Source organism: Ranitomeya imitator, chromosome 1 (assembly GCF_032444005.1).
Source record: "Ranitomeya imitator isolate aRanImi1 chromosome 1, aRanImi1.pri, whole genome shotgun sequence".
In the NCBI taxonomy this organism is placed as follows: Eukaryota; Metazoa; Chordata; class Amphibia; order Anura; family Dendrobatidae; genus Ranitomeya; species Ranitomeya imitator.
In genome coordinates, this window is record NC_091282.1 from 80,618,346 (window position 1) to 80,627,384 (window position 9,039).

Below are 9,039 nucleotides of genomic sequence, written 5' to 3' on the forward strand. Positions count from 1 at the left end.
CAGGGAATTTGAAGCACATGAGTGTTTCACAGTGGTTGTAATCTACAATTTCTATAACCTCCTGGGCTTTTGTGAGATGTTCGCAAGAATTTTCCTGAAAATATCTGTACCAGAAATAAACATTAAAACAAACAATTTTAAATTCAGTTTCAAGGATAGCAAATGCACTATGATATATATATATATATACAGTGGGGCAAAAAAGTATTTAGTCAGTCAGCAATAGTGCAAGTTCCACCACTTAAAAAGATGAGAGGCGTCTGTAATTTACATCATAGGTAGACCTCAACTATGGGAGACAAACTGAGAAAAAAAAATCCAGAAAATCACATTGTCTGTTTTTTTAACATTTTATTTGCATATTATGGTGGAAAATAAGTATTTGGTCAGAAACAAAATTTCATCTCAATACTTTGTAATATATCCTTTGTTGGCAATGACAGAGGTCAAACGTTTTCTGTAAGTCTTCACAAGGTTGCCACACACTGTTGTTGGTATGTTGGCCCATTCCTCCATGCAGATCTCCTCTAGAGCAGTGATGTTTTTGGCTTTTCGCTTGGCAACACGGACTTTCAACTCCCTCCAAAGGTTTTCTATAGGGTTGAGATCTGGAGACTGGCTAGGCCACTCCAGGACCTTGAAATGCTTCTTACGAAGCCACTCCTTCGTTGCCCTGGTGGTGTGCTTTGGATCATTGTCATGTTGAAAGACCCAGCCACGTTTCATCTTCAATGCCCTTGCTGATGGAGGGAGGTTTGCACTCAAAATCTCACGATACATGGCCCCATTCATTCTTTCATGTACCCGGATCAGTTGTCCTGGCCCCTTTGCAGAGAAACAACCCCAAAGCATGATGTTTCCACCACCATGCTTTACAGTAGGTATGGTGTTTGATGGATGCAACTCAGTATTCTTTTTCCTCCAAACACAAGTTGTGTTTCTACCAAACAGTTCCAGTTTGGTTTCATTAGACCATAAGACATTCTCCAAAAACTCCTCTGGATCATCCAAATGCTCTCTAGCAAATTTCAGATGGGCCCGGACATGTACTGGCTTAAGCAGTAGGACACGTCTGGCACTGCAGGATCTGAGTCCATGGTGGCGTAGTGTGTTGCTTATGGTAGGCCTTGTTACATTGGTCCCAGCTCTCTGCAGTTCATTCACTAGGTCCCCCCGCGTGGTTCTGGGATTTTTGCTCACCGTTCTTGTGATCATTCTGACCCCACGGGGTGGGATTTTGCATGGAGCCCCAGATCGAGGGAGATTATCAGTGGTCTTGTATGTCTTCCATTTTCTAATTATTGCTCCCACTGTTGATTTCTTCACTCCAAGCTGGTTGGCTATTGCAGATTCAGTCTTCCCAGCCTGGTGCAGGGCTACAATTTTGTTTCTGGTGTCCTTTGACAGCTCTTTGGTCTTCACCATAGTGGAGTTTGGAGTCAGACTGTTTGAGGGTGTGCACAGGTGTCTTTTTATACTGATAACAAGTTTAAACAGGTGCCATTACTACAGGTAATGAGTGGAGGAAAGAGGAGACTCTTAAAGAAGAAGTTACAGGTCTGTGAGAGCCAGAAATCTTGATTGTTTGTTTCTGACCAAATACTTATTTTCCACCATAATATGCAAATAAAATGTTAAAAAAAAAACCAATGTGATTTTCTCGATTTTTTTTTCTCAGTTTGTCTCCCATAGTTGAGGTCTACCTATGATGTAAATTACAGACGCCTCTCATCTTTTTAAGTGGTGGAACTTGCACTATTGCTGACTGACTAAATACTTTTTTGCCCCACTGTATATATATATATATATATATATATTTCCACCTAGCATTGACTCTTGGCAGGATCAGGAGAAGCTTCTAGAGAAGATTCAAGGGCAGCTGACCCAAAGAATAAACCCTAACTTCCTCACGACACCAGAAAAACAAATCACATATGAGACTATTGAGTCAGTAAGAATTGACCTGGCTAGTAACTTCGGACAAGACCTTGACTAGGACTTGTAAGGTTAGACTGAACAAAAATGTAGAGCCAGTGAAGACAAATGAAACCAAGATCCTGGAGTAGTGAGGCTAGATAAATACAAAGTTGAAGACTAGTTAAATCAGATAAAACCAAGTTAACGGACACATGAAACAACATAAAATGAGGAAAACCTATAAGGAAAGGAAGCTGATGCCCAATCAAATCTAAAGAATCTTTATTAATCCAAGAGACAATAAACACACGTATACTGTATATTAGTGATGAGCGAACGTGCTCGCCACTACTCGTTACGCGCCCGAGTATCGCTATGCTCAGTATCCTCGGCGAGCAGCGAGCATTTCCGATATTATTCGGCTGTAACTGCAGTCTCCACCCAGCAGTTTTGGTGGACTTTAGAGACCCAATCACGGTGAAGGGATTGTCTGCCAGGCCATGAAACGACGCAGCCATCTTTGTTGTGGTCGTGCAGTGATTGGCTGGGCCGTGCAGCATCATCCTAAGTATAAGAGACCTGGCGCTGCCCTGCTCGCCGCATTGTGTTCCTGTTTCAGCAAGAGTAGGGAGAGCTGCTGCCGAGATAGGGTCAGAATCGTGGTTTTAGAGTTAGTGTAGGTCTGCAACTCTTACATCCACAACTCTTTAGAAACCAAAAGTCCTTAGGCATGAGTAAGACCGATTAAGGTCGAAACGCGTTGCCATTACCATCACAAACACCTGTTTGGTCCACCAAATGTAAGGATTGCTGTTTTAACCATTTGGTTAGTTCCACGCTTTCTCCCCATTATTCTTACTGATATGCTTTTTTTTACAAAAGACACTTTCGCATCTTATACCCTTCCCACTCCTCTCTTTTCTCCCCCCATTCGCCACACCTCCTCCCAGATGACAGGCAGGGAGAGTTCCACACCTCCCTTGGGAGACCTAGCAACTGCACAGCACATTACAGAGACTCCAAGCCTCTCTCTCATCCCCCATAGTGTGCTGGCACTATTCATTAAGGGCTCACATACAGCGTTTCACACCTCCCTTTGGGAGCTACAGCCTCGGATTGAATAGGTGCTATAAATAGAGGCACTATTTCCCATGCAGACACACATGCCCAAGACCTGACACCACAACAATAGGAGGTTGGTGACTCATCTGTTTTTTCTACCAGGACCCCATTACTTTTAATCTTGCATCTTCTCACAAGGAACCCTCTCTCCTCTTTGTTTGCAGCCTTTAAAGGGACCACACTTCTTATTTTTCACATTATCTAGAAAACGCAGGTCAGTGCTTCTCTATATCATGTCCACCACTGGGTATAACGTTACTTCATTTTGTACCTAATTTTGTACCTATTTTTTGAGCTTTACTGGTCAGACTGGACTTTGTTCCCAGTCTCTATAATAGAACTTTATGTTAGGAACAGCACCCCTTATAGACCTTGTTTAGGTTCTCTATTTTGACAGCGATATCTCATAAAGATACTTTTCAGATGGGATCCTTATTGTATATTGTTTTCTGTAAATAATGATTATGTTCATCTGTCTTTATTTTTATGTTCACCTGGTTTTGTCTTTATGTAAAGCACCCCATATGTATATAACACTAATTGTTATTTGTGTTTGATTACAGTTTGAGAAAGACCCGAGGCAGGGTCGAAACGTTACTACTCCGTTTATACTCCCTGCTGTGTGTGTGTATATATATGAAAATTTTGTCTCAACACATGTGAATAAATACATCACATTTTTGCAAAGATATACCATAAGAGTGCGGCTGATTTTTCTATATCTACAGATCGGCCTGCTCTTTCAGAGCTGTCCAGTGTCCACAAATCTTCATCATTGTGCGGGTTGTCACCTAAGCATATCAGCTTCAGCACAGCCTATTGCCGCTTGGCTGAGGCAATGCTGCAGTGCTTCCAGCTTGTGACTGATGTGCTACTTTTGGAAATGGAGGCTGAAGAGGAGGAGGTGGAGTAGCTGAAGATTGTGGGGGCAACCCAGATTGACTAAGGGCTTGCAATACTCATGGTTGGTTGGACGTGCACCATCCCAAGGTCGGACTGGGTCATGGCTTCCTCTATGCTAACCCAGCATGCTGTCAGTGAGATATACCGTCCCTGCCCACATGTACTTGTCCACGTGTCCGTGGTTAGGTGCACTTTCCCTGTAACAGCATTGTTGAGGGCCCGGGTAATGTTGTGGGACATGTCGTTGCTTGTGTAATGTTGTGATGGCAGACCAGGCAAAATTGTGACAGCTGGGTAGCGAGTACCTTGTGATGGTCACCGCCATCAGGTTGCTGAAAGCTTAGGCCTCACATGGGCCTAAAATGCAACAATTTGAGCGCCTGCAGATGAGAAATGTGTGAATTTAGTACTGTGGCGTTGCGTGCGTATTTCCACTTGCGTTCCAAGGACTGGGGTATGGACAACTGAACTGTGCCATGGGACAAGGACGTGGACATCCTTGTTGATGGTGGTAGTTGAGTTTGTGTGCAACTGCAGATGCAGGGCATGAGGCATGTTTGCATGCAGCATGGACAGGGGATTGGCTTGCACACACAACATCGGAAGAAGCAGTGGCATCACCTGACACACATTGTTCATGGAGCCTTGTGTTCAGCCCACAAAGTCAGGTGCTTTCCTGCCATGTGCCTGATCATGATTGTAGTGGTTAGGATGGGAGTTTTGCTACCCCTGCTGATGCGGCATGGCCGGTGGTGCAAATGGCCTTTTTGTGGTTATCAGCAGAGTCTGTGTAACAGATGCGAGTGTTAGACTCGGCCTAAAAAATTCCTGTCAAAAATATGTTGCCAAAGACGCACGTGTCTGTCTAAAGGGCAAAGTGCAACATGTTCGAGAGATGCTGAATTAGAGAAAGCAGATCAGTGTGGTAAGAAAACGAAACAAAATGATGAATGCTTGTGAAAAACAAAGTTTAAAGAGCAGTGCATTGTCCGTAACTATAAATACACCCGTGGCACAAGCTTCTTCATCTTCACCCATACATATTGCTAATAATATCCAAATGTCACAGTCAACAATTCTTTTTTCTAGTGTAATGAACACTGTTAAAGGAATTCCACAAAATGTACATAACCACGACTCTGGGAAACACCAGATTTCCTCTTTCTGAGATATGGACGATAATGGTTTGGATGAACACTTTGAAATTTACTACATCCACACCAAGAAGATGAAGATCACAGCTGCAAAAAATGTGCAAAAAAGGCCGTGAATGTCTGGGAAATCATTTTCTCTTGGGCAAACTTTCCCTCTTGCTAAAGTGGTACCGAATTATGCATACACAGCTCTCGTGTCTATTTAGCCTGAGATGGTTGAAAGATGATGTATTCTGTTTGGTGCATGAGCACTTTTTGAAAGCGAGCACAAAAGAAGGATGAATTAGCGGGAAGACGTGTTATTTTGGATGGTAAGGAGGTGATGTCAGGTACAGATAGGTAGATACGCATTGCAAACCGTGCCATTACATCAGCTGGCCCAGGCCAAAGGTGTAGATGGTGTTATGAAAGGCAATTCAGTACCACAATGGACATAGCGGTCAGAGCACATACAGTGATCTGACAATTACCCAAAATCATAGAACGAGCTCTGAGACGTGGGAACTCTGCAGACCGCAATCCCTAATCCTCTCCAAACAACACTAGAGGCAGCCGTGGATTGCGCCTAACTCAGCCTATGCAACTCGGCACAGCCTGAGAAACTAACTAGCCTGAAGATAGAAAATAAGCCTACCTTGCCTCAGAGAAATACCCCAAAGGAAAAGGCAGCCCCCCAGATATAATGACTGTGAGTTAAGATGAAAAGACAAACGTAGAGATGAAATAGATTCAGCAAAGTGAGGCCCGACTTTCTTAACAGAGCGAGGATAGAAAAGGCAACTTTGCGGTCTACACAAAACCCTAAAGAAAACCACGCAAAGGGGGCAAAAAGACCCTCCGTACCAAACTAACGGCACGGAGGTACACCCTTTGCGTCCCAGAGCTTCCAGCAACAAATTAGACAAGCTGGACAGAAAAAATAGCAAACAAATAGCAAAGAAGAACTTAGCTATGCAGAGCAGCAGGCCACAGGAATGATCCAGGGAAAAGCAAGTCCAACACTGGAACATTGACAGGAAGCCAGGATCAAAGCATTAGGTGGAGTTAAGTAGAGAAGCACCTAACGACCTCACCAGATCACCTGAGGGAGGAAACTCAGAAGCCGCAGTACCACTTCCCTCCACCAACAGAAGCTCACAGAGAGAATCAGCCGAAGTACCACTTGTGACCACAGGAGGGAGCTCTGCCACAGAATTCACAACAAGATGGAGAAGAATAGGGGTCCTAGAACTATGCCTTGGGAAACATCAAAAGACCGGGGTCAAGGTGAGGAGGTGGTGTGTCATCTGATGAAGATAGGAGGTGCCGTGCCGGACCGGACCGTGACACCCATCAGACTGGACCAGCAGCGGGACCGCCCCTGGGTGAGTATAATCTAACCTCTTTTTCTCATCTTTTAGGATACATCGGGGCTTATCTACAGCATTCCAGACTGCTGTAGATGAGCCCCTGATGACGGTGGGGTTCCCTTTAACTCTGTCTCCTGCAATGTGTCCTTTAACTGCCATTAGATCACCAGGGTTGACGTGCTCTGTACTCTTATGGGCCACAGAATTTTGGGCAAGGGGGCTGTGATGGCACTATTTTAATAAGTCCAAAAAGGACACCAGATTGGGGAATGGGGCATTACATTACATTGGGCCTACTTCTTAACTCTGTCTCCTGCAATGTGTCCTTTAACTGCCACTAGATCACCAGGGTGAACGTGCTCTGCACTGTTATAGGCCGGTGAATTTTGGGCAAGGGGCCTGCAATGACACTAGTATATTTTTAAAAAAGGTACCCCACATTGGTGAAAACACATCCTTGTTGGCAAAGACTTCATAACATTTGTGTACCTTAAAGAGCTCCCTTACAAAGATCCTTTTTGTGTTACCTGGTTGCTCAAATTGGACACAATACACGTCATATAAATTTGATAAAGCAATGCTGTTAGTTTGGCTCAGTAGTTCATTAAAAATATTTCTTTGTCGATTACATTAGTTTCTCTCCTTGAGAGCCATAGCTTTGGCTGCCTCAAATGTACGAATGGCAAATATACAAATGGCGATTTGTAATGAAGATTTAAAGACTGTATATCGAATGCATTCAGACAATCACATAGCTGCATTTTTTGTAAAACATTTTCAGATGTGACAGACAATGCTCATAGTGACACAATCTTGATAAATGTTTGTTTACTCACTTCACAAACAGTTCTATGCCTCTATATGTTTGCTGTTTGTCATTGTAAAACATTAAGGTTTACTGAAACTATGCCGGTGGTGGTTTGATCTAAATCCTTGTGGCTTTTATTTTTTAGGGGATTATGGCCCCTCGTCTGATGACTCCATAATATCTCAGTTTTATCCAACCTTGAAAAGTGGCCACTTGAAGGTCTGGGTGAAACTAGAGTTACTACATAGTGTAAATCACTATATAAGACCAGAGAAACATGACTAAGACAGATGCCAAAACTGGGGTATCTGTACATGTACAGTATGCTGATACCTGCATAATTGGGGACGCCCATGCAGTGTAGGTAATCTCCCAGGGGTTCTCTGTCTTCTCTGATTTTCCAGACGGATGATGTCCCCTTAAGCCCCGAAGGTGGTTTGCACGTTAATGACTGGGCCAATTTTTACAATTCTGGCCACTGTCCCTTTATGGGGTTATAACTCTGGAACGCTTCAATGGATCCTGGTGATTCTGACCTTGTTTTCTTGAGACATATTGTACTTCATGATAGTGGTAAAAAAAATTTGATATTACCTGCGTTTATTTGTGAAAAAAACAGAAATTTCGCAATTTTCCAACTTTGAATTTTTATGCTCTTAAATCACAGAGATATGTCACACAAAATACTTAATAAGTAACATTTCCCACATGTCTACTTTACATCAGCACAATTTTGGAAACAACATTTTTTTGTTAGGGTGTTATAAGGGTTAAAATTTGACCAGCAATTTTCTCATTTTTACAGCACCATTTTTTTTTAGGGACCACGTCACATTTGAAGTCATTTTGAGGGGTCTATATGATATAAAATAACCAAGTGTGACACCATTCTAAAATCTGCACCCCTCAAGGTACTCAAAACCACATTCCAGAAGATTATTAACCCTTCAGGTGTTTCACAGGAATTGTTGGAATGTTTAAAAAAAATGAACATTTAATTTTTTTCACAAAAAATTTACTTCAACTCCAATTTGTTTTATTGTACCAAAGGTAACAGGAGAAAATGGACCCCAAAAAAGTTGTTGTACAATTTGTCCTGAGTACACTGATACCCCATATGTGAGGGTAAACCACTGTTTGGGCGCATGGCAGAGGTCGGAAGGGAAGGAGCGCCGTTTGACTTTTCAATGCAAAATTGGCTGGAATTGAGATGGGACGTGATGTTGCGTTGGGGAGCCCCTGATATGCCTAAACATTGAAACACCCCACAAGTGACACCATTTTGGAAAGTATACCCCCCTAAGGATCTTTTCTAGATGTGTTGTGAGAGCTTTGAACCCCCAAGTGTTTCACTACAGTTTATAACACAGAGCCGTGAAAATAAAAATTCTTTTTTTTCCCACAAAAATTATTTTTTAGCCCCCAGTTTTGTATTTTCTCAAGTGTAACGAGAGGAAATGGACCCAAAACGTTGTTGTCCAATTTGTCCTGAGTACGCTGATATCCCATATGTGGGGGTAAACCACCGTTTTGGCGCATGGCAGAGCTCGGAAGGGAAGGAGCGATATTTGGAATGCAGACTTAGATGGATTGGTCTGCAGGTGTCACGTTGCATTTGCAGAGTCCCTGATGTACCTAAACAGTAGAAACCCCCCACAAGTGACCCCATATTGGAACCTTGACCCCCCAAGGAACTTATCTAGATGTGTTGTGAGAACTTTGAACCCCCAAGTATTTCACTACTATTATACTGCCTCTACTACTACTACTATTATACTGCCTCTGT

The 9,039-nt window shown here is 42.9% G+C and overlaps 1 long non-coding RNA gene across 1 annotated transcript; it reads left to right on the plus strand.

The window, feature by feature from the left end:
* Positions 1-3,203: 3,203 nt before the first annotated feature.
* On the plus strand, positions 3,204-3,730 carry LOC138657623 (uncharacterized). Its single transcript, XR_011317096.1, has 2 exons — positions 3,204-3,253; positions 3,603-3,730. It is a non-coding gene; the product is annotated as an uncharacterized lncRNA (long non-coding RNA).
* The last annotated feature ends 5,309 nt before the right edge of the window (positions 3,731-9,039 follow it).